Consider the following 12,088-nt stretch of genomic DNA (forward strand, 5'->3'; position numbering starts at 1 on the left):
ATTTGTGAATGTTCTCGTGTTCTCCTTGAGCCCGTTTGTGAACGGTGTCCATTTTCTGAGTCCATTTGTGAATGGTCTCCTGTCCTCCTTGAGCCCATTTGTGAACGGTGCCTCATTTCCCGAGTCCATTTGTGAATGTTCTCGTGTTCTCCCTGAGCCCGTTTGTGAACGGTGACCATTTTCTGAGTCCATTTGTGAATGGTCTCCTCTCCTCCTTGAGCCCGTTTGTGAACGGTGCCTCATTTCCTGAGTCCATTTGTGAATGGTCTCGTCTTCTCCTTTATCCCGTTTCCGAACGGTGTCTCATTTTCCGAGTCCATTTGTGAATGGTCTCTTATCCTCTTTGAGCCCCTTTTGTAACCGGTGTCTCATTTTTCGAGTCCATTTGTGAATGGCCTCATATCCTCTTTGAGCCCGTTTGTAAACGGTGTCTCATTTTTCGAGTCCATTTGTGAATGACCTCATATCCTCTTTAAGCCCGTTTGTGAACGGTATCTCATTTTCTGACTCCATTTGTGAATGGTCTCATGTTCTCCTTCAGCCCGTTTGTGAACGGTGTCTCAATTCCCGAGTCCATTTGTGAATGGTCTCTTATCCTCTTTGAGCCCGTTTGTGACCGGTGTCCCATTTTTCGAGTCCATTTTTGAATGGTATCTTGTCAGCTTTGAGCCCTTTTGTGAACGGTATCTTATATTCTGAGTCCATTTGTGAATGATCTCACGTTCTCCTTCAGCCCGTTTGTGAACGGTGTCTCATTTTCTGAGTTCATTTGTGGATGGTCTCCAGTCCTCCTTCAGCCCGTTTGTGAACGGTGCCTCATTTCTCGAGTCCATTTGTGAATGTTCTCGTGTTCTTCTTGAGCACGTTTGTGAACGGTGTCTCATTTTTTTACTCCATTTGTGAATGGTCTCGTGTTCTCCATGAGCCCGTTTGTGAACGGTGTCTCATTTTCTGAGTCCATTTGTGAAAGGTCTCGTGTCGTCCATGACCCCGTTTGTGAATGGTGCCTCATTTCCCGAGTCCATTTGTGAATGTTCTCGTGTTTTCCTTGAGCCCGTTTGTGAACGGTGCCCATTTTCTGAGTCCATTTGTGAATGGTCTCCTGTTCTACTTGAGCCCGTTTGTGAACGGCGCCTCATTTCCCGATTCCATTTGTGAATAGTCTCGTGTTCTCCTTGATCCCGTTTGTGAAAGGTGTCTCATTTTTCGAGTTCATTTGTAAATGGTCTCTTATCCTCTTTGAGCCCGTTTGTAACCGGTGTCTCATTTTTCGAGTCCATTGATGAATGGCCTCTTATCCACTTTGAGCCCTTTTGTGAACGGTATCTCATTTTCTGAGTCCATTTGTGAATGCTCTCCCATTCTCCTTTAGCCCGTTTGTGAACGGTGTCCCATTTCCCGAGTCCTGTTGTGAATGGTCTCTTATCCTCTTTGAGCCCGTTTGTGAACGGTGTCTCATTTCCCGAGTCCATTTGTGAATGTTCTCGTGTTCTCCTTCAGCCCGTTTGTGAACGGTGTCCATTTTCTGAGTTCATAAGTTAATGGTCTGTTGTCCTCCTTGAGCCCGTTTGTGAACGGTGCCTCATTTCCCGAGTCCATTTGTGAATGGTCTCGTGTTCTCCTTGAGCCCGTTTGTGAACGGTGTCTCATTTTCCGTATCCATTTGTGAATGGTCTCTTATCCTCTTTGAGCCCGTTTGTAACCGGTGTCACATTTTTCGAGTCCATTGATGAATGGCCTCATATCCACTTTGAGCCCGTTTGTGAACGGTATCTCATTTTCTGAGTCCGTTTGTGAATGATCTCCCGTTCTCCTTCAGCCCTTTTGTGAACGGTGTCCCATTTCCCGAGTCCTATTGTGAATGGTCTCTTATCCTCTTTGATCCTGTTTGTGAACGGTATCTCATTTTATGTGTCCATTTCTGAATGGTCTCATATCCTCCTTGAGGCCGTTCGTGAACGGTGTCTCATTTTCCGAGTCCATTTATGAATGGTCTCTTATCCTTTTTGAGCTCATTTGTAAACGGTGTCTCATTTTTCGAGTCCATTTGTGAATGGCCTCATATCCTCTTTAAGCCCGTGTGTGAACGGTGTCCCATTTTTTGATTACATTTGGGAATGTTCGCGTGTTCTCCTTGAGCACGTTTGTGAACGGTGTCTCATTTTCTGACTCCATTTGTGAATGGTCTCGTGTTCTCCATGAGCCCGTTTGTGAACGGTGTCTCATTTTCTGACTCCATTTGTGAATGGTCTCGTGTCCTTCTTGAGCCCGTTTGTGAATGGTGAATCATTTCCTGAGTCCATTTGTGAATGTTCTTGTGTTCTCCTTCAGCCCGTTTGTGAACGGTGTCTATTTTCTGAGTCCATTTGTGAATGGTCTCCTGTCCTCCTTGAGTCCGTTTGTGAACGGCGCCTCATTTCCCGAGTCCATTTATGAATGGTCTGGTGTTCTCCTTGAGCCCGTTTGTCAACGGTGTCTCATTTTTGGAGTCCATTTGTGAATGGTCTCTTATCCTCTTTGAGCCCGTTTGTGACCGGTGTCTCATTTTTCGAGTCCATTTTTGAATGGTATCTGGTCAGCTTTGAGCCCTTTTGTGAACGGTATCTTATATTCTGAGTCCATTTGTGAATGATCTCACGTTCTCCTTCAGGCCGTTGCTGAACGGTGTCTCATTTTCTGAGTTCATTTGTGGATGGTCTCCAGTCCTCCTTCAGCCCGTTTGTGAACGGTGCCTCATTTCTCGAGTCCATTTGTGAATGTTCTCGTGTTCTCCTTGAGCACGTTTGTGAACAGTGTCTCATTTTTTGACTCCATTTGTGAATGGTCTCGTGTTCTCCATGAGCCCCTTTGTGAACGGTGTCTGATTTTCTGAGTCCATTTGTGAATGGTCTCGTGTCGTCCATGAGCCTGTTTGTGAACGGTATCTCATTTTCTGAGTCCATTTCTGAATGGTCTCATATCCTCCTTGAGGCCGTTTGTGAACGGTGTCTCATTTTCCGAATCCATTTATGAATGGTCTCTTGTCCTTTTTGAGCCCGTTTGTAAACAGCGTCCCATTTTTCGATTCCATTTGGGAATGTTCTCGTGTTCTCATTTACCACGTTTGTGAACGGTGTCTCATTTTCTGACTCCATTTGTCAATGGTCTCGTGTCTTCCATGAGCCCGTTTGTGAATGCTGTCTCATTTTCTAACTCCATTTGTGAATGGTCTCGTGTCCTCCTTGAGCTCGTTTGTGAACGGTGCCTCATTTCCCGAGTCCATTTGTGAATGTTCTCGTGTTCTCCTTGAGCCCGTTTGTGAACGGTGTCCATTTTCTGAGTCCATTTGTGAATGGTCTCCTGTCCTCCTTGAGCCCATTTGTGAACGGTGCCTCATTTCCCGAGTCCATTTGTGAATGTTCTCGTGTTCTCCCTGAGCCCGTTTGTGAACGGTGACCATTTTCTGAGTCCATTTGTGAATGGTCTCCTCTCCTCCTTGAGCCCGTTTGTGAACGGTGCCTCATTTCCTGAGTCCATTTGTGAATGGTCTCGTCTTCTCCTTTATCCCGTTTCCGAACGGTGTCTCATTTTCCGAGTCCATTTGTGAATGGTCTCTTATCCTCTTTGAGCCCCTTTTGTAACCGGTGTCTCATTTTTCGAGTCCATTTGTGAATGGCCTCATATCCTCTTTGAGCCCGTTTGTAAACGGTGTCTCATTTTTCGAGTCCATTTGTGAATGACCTCATATCCTCTTTAAGCCCGTTTGTGAACGGTATCTCATTTTCTGACTCCATTTGTGAATGGTCTCATGTTCTCCTTCAGCCCGTTTGTGAACGGTGTCTCAATTCCCGAGTCCATTTGTGAATGGTCTCTTATCCTCTTTGAGCCCGTTTGTGACCGGTGTCCCATTTTTCGAGTCCATTTTTGAATGGTATCTTGTCAGCTTTGAGCCCTTTTGTGAACGGTATCTTATATTCTGAGTCCATTTGTGAATGATCTCACGTTCTCCTTCAGCCCGTTTGTGAACGGTGTCTCATTTTCTGAGTTCATTTGTGGATGGTCTCCAGTCCTCCTTCAGCCCGTTTGTGAACGGTGCCTCATTTCTCGAGTCCATTTGTGAATGTTCTCGTGTTCTTCTTGAGCACGTTTGTGAACGGTGTCTCATTTTTTTACTCCATTTGTGAATGGTCTCGTGTTCTCCATGAGCCCGTTTGTGAACGGTGTCTCATTTTCTGAGTCCATTTGTGAAAGGTCTCGTGTCGTCCATGACCCCGTTTGTGAATGGTGCCTCATTTCCCGAGTCCATTTGTGAATGTTCTCGTGTTTTCCTTGAGCCCGTTTGTGAACGGTGCCCATTTTCTGAGTCCATTTGTGAATGGTCTCCTGTTCTACTTGAGCCCGTTTGTGAACGGCGCCTCATTTCCCGATTCCATTTGTGAATAGTCTCGTGTTCTCCTTGATCCCGTTTGTGAAAGGTGTCTCATTTTTCGAGTTCATTTGTAAATGGTCTCTTATCCTCTTTGAGCCCGTTTGTAACTGGTGTCTCATTTTTCGAGTCCATTGATGAATGGCCTCTTATCCACTTTGAGCCCTTTTGTGAACGGTATCTCATTTTCTGAGTCCATTTGTGAATGCTCTCCCATTCTCCTTTAGCCCGTTTGTGAACGGTGTCCCATTTCCCGAGTCCTGTTGTGAATGGTCTCTTATCCTCTTTGAGCCCGTTTGTGAACGGTGTCTCATTTCCCGAGTCCATTTGTGAATGTTCTCGTGTTCTCCTTCAGCCCGTTTGTGAACGGTGTCCATTTTCTGAGTTCATAAGTTAATGGTCTGTTGTCCTCCTTGAGCCCGTTTGTGAACGGTGCCTCATTTCCCGAGTCCATTTGTGAATGGTCTCGTGTTCTCCTTGAGCCCGTTTGTGAACGGTGTCTCATTTTCCGTATCCATTTGTGAATGGTCTCTTATCCTCTTTGAGCCCGTTTGTAACCGGTGTCACATTTTTCGAGTCCATTGATGAATGGCCTCATATCCACTTTGAGCCCGTTTGTGAACGGTATCTCATTTTCTGAGTCCGTTTGTGAATGATCTCCCGTTCTCCTTCAGCCCTTTTGTGAACGGTGTCCCATTTCCCGAGTCCTATTGTGAATGGTCTCTTATCCTCTTTGATCCTGTTTGTGAACGGTATCTCATTTTATGTGTCCATTTCTGAATGGTCTCATATCCTCCTTGAGGCCGTTCGTGAACGGTGTCTCATTTTCCGAGTCCATTTATGAATGGTCTCTTATCCTTTTTGAGCTCATTTGTAAACGGTGTCTCATTTTTCGAGTCCATTTGTGAATGGCCTCATATCCTCTTTAAGCCCGTGTGTGAACGGTGTCCCATTTTTTGATTACATTTGGGAATGTTCGCGTGTTCTCCTTGAGCACGTTTGTGAACGGTGTCTCATTTTCTGACTCCATTTGTGAATGGTCTCGTGTTCTCCATGAGCCCGTTTGTGAACGGTGTCTCATTTTCTGACTCCATTTGTGAATGGTCTCGTGTCCTTCTTGAGCCCGTTTGTGAATGGTGAATCATTTCCTGAGTCCATTTGTGAATGTTCTTGTGTTCTCCTTCAGCCCGTTTGTGAACGGTGTCTATTTTCTGAGTCCATTTGTGAATGGTCTCCTGTCCTCCTTGAGTCCGTTTGTGAACGGCGCCTCATTTCCCGAGTCCATTTATGAATGGTCTGGTGTTCTCCTTGAGCCCGTTTGTCAACGGTGTCTCATTTTTGGAGTCCATTTGTGAATGGTCTCTTATCCTCTTTGAGCCCGTTTGTGACCGGTGTCTCATTTTTCGAGTCCATTTTTGAATGGTATCTGGTCAGCTTTGAGCCCTTTTGTGAACGGTATCTTATATTCTGAGTCCATTTGTGAATGATCTCACGTTCTCCTTCAGGCCGTTGCTGAACGGTGTCTCATTTTCTGAGTTCATTTGTGGATGGTCTCCAGTCCTCCTTCAGCCCGTTTGTGAACGGTGCCTCATTTCTCGAGTCCATTTGTGAATGTTCTCGTGTTCTCCTTGAGCACGTTTGTGAACAGTGTCTCATTTTTTGACTCCATTTGTGAATGGTCTCGTGTTCTCCATGAGCCCCTTTGTGAACGGTGTCTGATTTTCTGAGTCCATTTGTGAATGGTCTCGTGTCGTCCATGAGCCTGTTTGTGAACGGTATCTCATTTTCTGAGTCCATTTCTGAATGGTCTCATATCCTCCTTGAGGCCGTTTGTGAACGGTGTCTCATTTTCCGAATCCATTTATGAATGGTCTCTTGTCCTTTTTGAGCCCGTTTGTAAACAGCGTCCCATTTTTCGATTCCATTTGGGAATGTTCTCGTGTTCTCATTTACCACGTTTGTGAACGGTGTCTCATTTTCTGACTCCATTTGTCAATGGTCTCGTGTCTTCCATGAGCCCGTTTGTGAATGCTGTCTCATTTTCTAACTCCATTTGTGAATGGTCTCGTGTCCTCCTTGAGCTCGTTTGTGAACGGTGCCTCATTTCCCGAGTCCATTTGTGAATGTTCTCGTGTTCTCCTTGAGCCCGTTTGTGAACGGTGTTGTGGTACCCGAATCCCGCGAGAGGGGTGGGGCGCGAGCCGCCGCGCTCTCTCTCTTGGTCTCCTGTATCCACGCGATTCGCGTGTGCATTTAATTATTGATTTGAATTCGTCTTTCATGTGAACTTGGGATCACTAAGGCAATCCGAATTCCACACGAAAGAGATTGACAGAGTCGCCACCTAGATGTGGGATCTAGGACCCGAAATTAACCAGAAATCTAGACTCGCTACCTGGTTACGAGAATGGAAGGTATGGGGAGTTATCCGCCACATGCACCATTCCTGCCCGATAATCGGTCTTCGATTCCAAAAGCTAACTCTTTTAAATTTATTTTAAATGGCTCATTCAACTCTATGTTAATGTGCGAGCTAAGTGACATGCATCCTATGATCTAATTTCAATGTGAATCCTAGATGTGTATCTTGATTTATTAATTTGTCTGGATTCATTCTAAGTGAAAGTTCTCCTAGAATTCTAATTTCATGGAAAGCCCTAAATGATTTGATTAAGCATTTACAAGAAAATTAATATTCAAAACACCACAATTTGTTGTGGTGCCGACTCGCGGGTGGTATGCCGTCAGACATCCAAGCTGCCTACGTACCCAAGCCTCACTGGGATCAGAGTCGACGTAGTTCGGTGCACCTAAGCTAAGTTACATATGCCTAACTCAACTAAGACACCGACCTAGACGGGATTGACTGTTTCAACAGTTTTAGGAGAAGTTATTTAATTCAAGTTGAGGATTTTATTATCTTAGGATTTCATCTAAGATGCTATATGATTCTCATCTAAATGCAAATGGTCCCTTAGACTAATGCAGGTTTGCCTTACATCCTAGTTTACTAGGCTTGTCCTAGGGAAAGATTGGGTGACTAGTGTAACTAGACCTATGGCACGGTTGCTATACATAGCAAGCGTCCGTGATGAGGCTGGACTCCTAACTCTAGGACTCTCTAAAACTTAGGACACGACACGACACCGGTGTTCCTAAATTGGGCTCTAAGGGTCCTTACGACGGAAACCGTGATCCAACGGTTCCGAAAGACACAAGACAAATCGATTTAAATTCTCGAGGTTAGTGAAAAAAAAGATGGAAGAGATGATGAAATAGTGTGAGGGAATGAGAAAGATAGAGAAAGGTGTGACTGAACTTGGGAGTGCCAAATTGCCTACGTACCCCGCGATGGGGATCAAGCCACACGTAGTTCCGCTGGGGAGGTTGCTTGGATTTTGGAAAACAGGATTGGTATTTGGATCAGGAATCGGGTTTGTATTTGAGCATTGGACTTGAGATTCAGAAACATTGATTTAGCAATGGGATTTTGGAATTGGGAATTTGCATCAAAGAATTGAGCATATAGGAATCATCAAGGGTTTGAATTTTGGGAATTCAAAATGGGCGGGCTTATGAGATTCGGTCAAATGGATTCAGACATGCGACTCAGATTGAGTTGGGATATGACTTGGTTAGGCAAAAGGGAGGAAGTTCTATTAGGTGTAAAAGGGCATTAGTAGAATAGGGGAATGACTCGGTTGTGACATGGAAGGCCGCAACTTGGTCGAATGCGACTCGGTTGCATTGGGATGGGTTGATTAAGGAATTGGATTGAGTCAACTAAGGGGAGAGTCCAATCGGTTAAAGAGGTTGAGCATACTCGACTAGAGAGTTGGGTCAACTCGACTTGGGAGGTTGGCTAGAGTTGACTCAGTTGAGCTGGGTTGGGATCCCACTTGGATGGATTGTATTGGGGCGATTTGACTTAAGCTGCAGGTGGCCTGGCTGGGTTAGATTTAATGTAACCAGATTTATGGATAAATGGTGTGCCTCAGTGAGTGGACAAAGGTATGGCTTGGGTTGATGTGACTCGGTTGAGTTGTGCTAGGGTCAGGTTAGGTGGGGTTAATGGTTGAGTTGGATTGGATTGGGTTAATGGTCAAGGTCAAGTGCGGGTTGACTTGGCTTAGACTGGATTGGAACTGGTTGAGCGTGGATTGGGGTGCGGCTTGAGGTTTGGGTGGTTGGAGTATCTTAGGAACCAATAGGGCAAAGTGGCTCTTAAGGGGAATGAATTAATTGGGCCGAATGGGCCCGATGGCCGGGTTAACTGGGTTGGCCGGGTCTATTGTAGGGGTGTATGAGGGTACTGTTGGGTGGATGAATGAAAGGCATGTGGTGTATGATGTGTGGCTATGGTTATAGGGTTTAAGGCTTATGGGTATGGGTTTAGGTGTGGTTAATGGTTAGGTTGGATTGGGTTAATGGTTAGGGTCAAGTGAGTCGGGTCTAAGTTAGGAGCAAACCCGAGACTAGCCATGGTCTAACTAGGAGGAAGCAGGGTACAAACCAGGGTGCGGACCAGGGTGCACCAGGGTGCGAACCAGCAGGGAACCAGGGTGCGAACCAGCAGGGGAACCAGGGTGCAACCAGCAGGGAACCTAGGTGCAACCAGCAGCGAACCTGGGTGCAACCAGGGTCTAACCAGAGTGCGAACCAGCAGGGAACCAGGGTGCGAACCAGCAGGGGAACCAGGGTGCAACCAGCAGGGAAACCAGGGTGCGAACCAGCAGGGGAACCATGGTGCAACCAGCAGGGAACCTGGGTGCAACCAGCAGCGAACCTGGGTGCAACCAGGGTCTAACCAGAGTGCGAACCACCAGGGAACCGGGGTGTGAACCAGTATCGAACCTGGGTGCAACCAGCAACGAACCTGGGTGCAACCAAGGTCTAACCAGAGTGCGAACCAGCAGGGAACCAGGGTGCGAACCAGTATCGAACCTGGGTGCAACCAGCAACGAACCTGGGTGCAACCAAGGTCTAACCAGAGTGCGAACCAGCAGGGAACCAGGGTGCGAACCAGTATCGAACCTGGGTGCAACCAGCAACGAACCTGGGTGCAACCAGGGTCTAACCAGAGGCTAACCAGGGGGAACCAGGGTGTGAACCATTAGGGAAAAATAAAAATGAAGATAAGATGGGTTAAGAGAAGAGGGAAACATGTATAACTTCAAAGTCTACCATCAAGAAGAATGAGTAAAGATTGATCCTAGATGCTTCATAACATGGTTTTTCTTTTAAAGTAAAAGATATGCATGAAAACAGACCCTACATAGAATTGAAATAAATGCCTACCTCTTTGAAAACCCACTTTGTGTTTGATTTTTCTTTGATGTTAATTCCTTGAAGATGATTCCTTGCTTGATAATGACTGCTTTTGATATATATCACCCAACGTATCACCCGATCCGGCAAGGATGGCCGAACCCTTGAAGAGATGAGGGAGAGGGATGAATTTTCTAAGAGAGGGATTCTTTTTCTTCTTTTTCTTTGGATGGTGGGATGAGAGGGTATTTATAGGAGAATGGGATAGGAGGTTAGGTGAGGTTAGGTGAGGTTAGGTAAGGTTAGGTGAGGTTAGGTAAGGTTAGGTGAGGTTAGGTGAGGTTAGGTGAGGTTTGGGTGGTTAGGATGAGAGGAGAGGTTAGGTGAGGTTAGGTGAGGTTTGGATGGTTAGGATGAGAGGAGAGGTTAGGTGGTTTTGGATGGTGAGACCCAGGTCAAGATCTGTCATTGATCTAACGATTTACGGAAATCGGGTCTCGGAATGGAATCAGGGTCCGGGCTATGAAATGACCCTAGCTTATTTTGTCCCGATTGATGATCCGTAAAGTCAGATCAAGATATTAATGACCTAAAACATATAAATCAATGATAGAGGGGGTTCTCACATGGATTTAACACACTAAATTCACTAATCAGGGTATTTTTCAATTTTTCGGATCTAATCATCTCACCAGGTACATCTCTTTATCATTTTGTTTTTTTCAAAAAATTTGAGGATGGATCAATATATTAGGTTATTGTTGGTTAAAGTAAAGCAAAATGTGGGTGTCTACAGATGCCCCTCTTTGGTAGAGACGACGTAGTCATCGAATACCAAAGTCAAAATGACAGAACCATTTTGCGTAGCTTTAATCGACAAAGGACCCCCTAAACACAATGCAACCTAATATAATGCAAGACCTTAGATGAAATCCTAGAATTGGAATGCAATAAAACAAACCCGCTGCGGTGCCGCTGGCAACGAGAGAAATGGGATACCATTTTCAAATGGATTTTCGGAGGGAAAGGAATATCGCTTTTGAACAGCTTCAGAGGAAATGAGACGTCATTTTCAAATGGTCTCAGAGAATAATGGATGACTTTTGAAAGATTCTTAATGAAAATGCAGCATCATTTTTGAATGGGCTTGGGCAAGATGAAATACCGTATTTATACGGATTCCAAGGAAATGAGACATCATAGTTGTATGATGTTCAAAGGGTATAAGAGACCATAGTTGTATGGATTCGAAGAGAATGAAATACCGTATTTGTACGGATTCCAAGGAAATGAGACATCATAGTTGTATGATGTTCAAAGGGGATAAGAGACCATAGTTGTATGAACTCGAAGAGAATGAAATACCGTATTTGTACGGATTCCAAGGAAATGAGACATCATAGTTGTATGATGTTCAAAGGGGATAAGAGACCATAGTCGTATGGACTCGGAGAGTGAAATACCGTATTTGTACGGACTCCAAGGAAGCGAGATATCATATTTGTGTGATGTTCAGAGAGAAAATATCTTTTTCCAAATGGATTCAGAGAGATATGATGATTTGAGCTTTGAGAGAAATCGAAATTTCCAATTAACAACTTTAGAAGCAAAGGATTTAATAACACTATGCAGCAAAAGAACTTCAGGGCTTAAATATGGGATGCCACTTCATTAGCAATCTGCCTCAGTTTGAGGCATTCTAACCTTCTTCTATTCGTTGACCGGAGATTATTCTTTCAAAGATCTTCGTCATTTGTGAGAGCGTCACCTTTTTCCAAGTTCCTCAGAACCTGTTAATGAACCTGCCTTCAGAGTGATTGCACCCTACAACCATTCTAAAAATAAATTTTTTTTTTTTTTTTAAATAGAACTACAGACACTTGTAATAAAAACACAAAATAAGAAAGATTACTCCAGTAATCTCGTGATGCTTCTGACTTATCAGTATTTTCTTTTGGGTTAGACTAGCCTCTTTTAAAGAACGTTTCTCCATTGATAAACATCTTCACTTATTTTTAATACAGTGATACCTCATATATCTTTCTATCAACTTTCAGATTGCTTCAAAATTAATGCCCCTAGTTTCGAGAATCATTGTGTATTAGCTTCGCCTGACCTACCGCGAGTTCAGAGACCGATGTAATTCTTTTGGCGTGAATCCAATCTTACCACGACCAAGTCTTCCTTTTTTGGATTTTCAACTTGGTGGACCGCTCGGCCTTAACTTTTGCCTGAATCGCCTTTTCAGGTTTTCGACTCAGCGGGCCACCCCCTTACCTTTTGCCTAAGCCGCCCTTTCAGGTTTTCAACTTAGCAGGGGAATGATCCTAAATTTTGCCTAGATCGCCTTTTCAGGTTTTTCAATCTAGCGGATCTTCAAGCTCCATTTCTTTTCTTTTTTATTATTTTTTTTTT

At 44.6% G+C, this 12,088-nt stretch overlaps 1 long non-coding RNA gene across 1 annotated transcript; it reads right to left on the reverse strand.

Annotated features, from left to right (window-relative positions):
* Positions 1–6,660: 6,660 nt before the first annotated feature.
* Positions 6,661–10,072, reverse strand: LOC143882374 (uncharacterized). The gene is made up of 3 exons (XR_013252217.1): positions 9,704–10,072; positions 9,237–9,489; positions 6,661–9,169 (listed from the first exon to the last, which is right to left on the reverse strand). It is a non-coding gene; the product is annotated as an uncharacterized LOC143882374 (long non-coding RNA).
* Positions 10,073–12,088: the final 2,016 nt, after the last annotated feature.

This window comes from Tasmannia lanceolata, unplaced genomic scaffold, assembly GCF_043159265.1.
Source record: "Tasmannia lanceolata isolate RefF3 unplaced genomic scaffold, GAP_Taslan_0.1 ptg000002l, whole genome shotgun sequence".
Taxonomy (NCBI): Eukaryota; Viridiplantae; Streptophyta; class Magnoliopsida; order Canellales; family Winteraceae; genus Tasmannia; species Tasmannia lanceolata.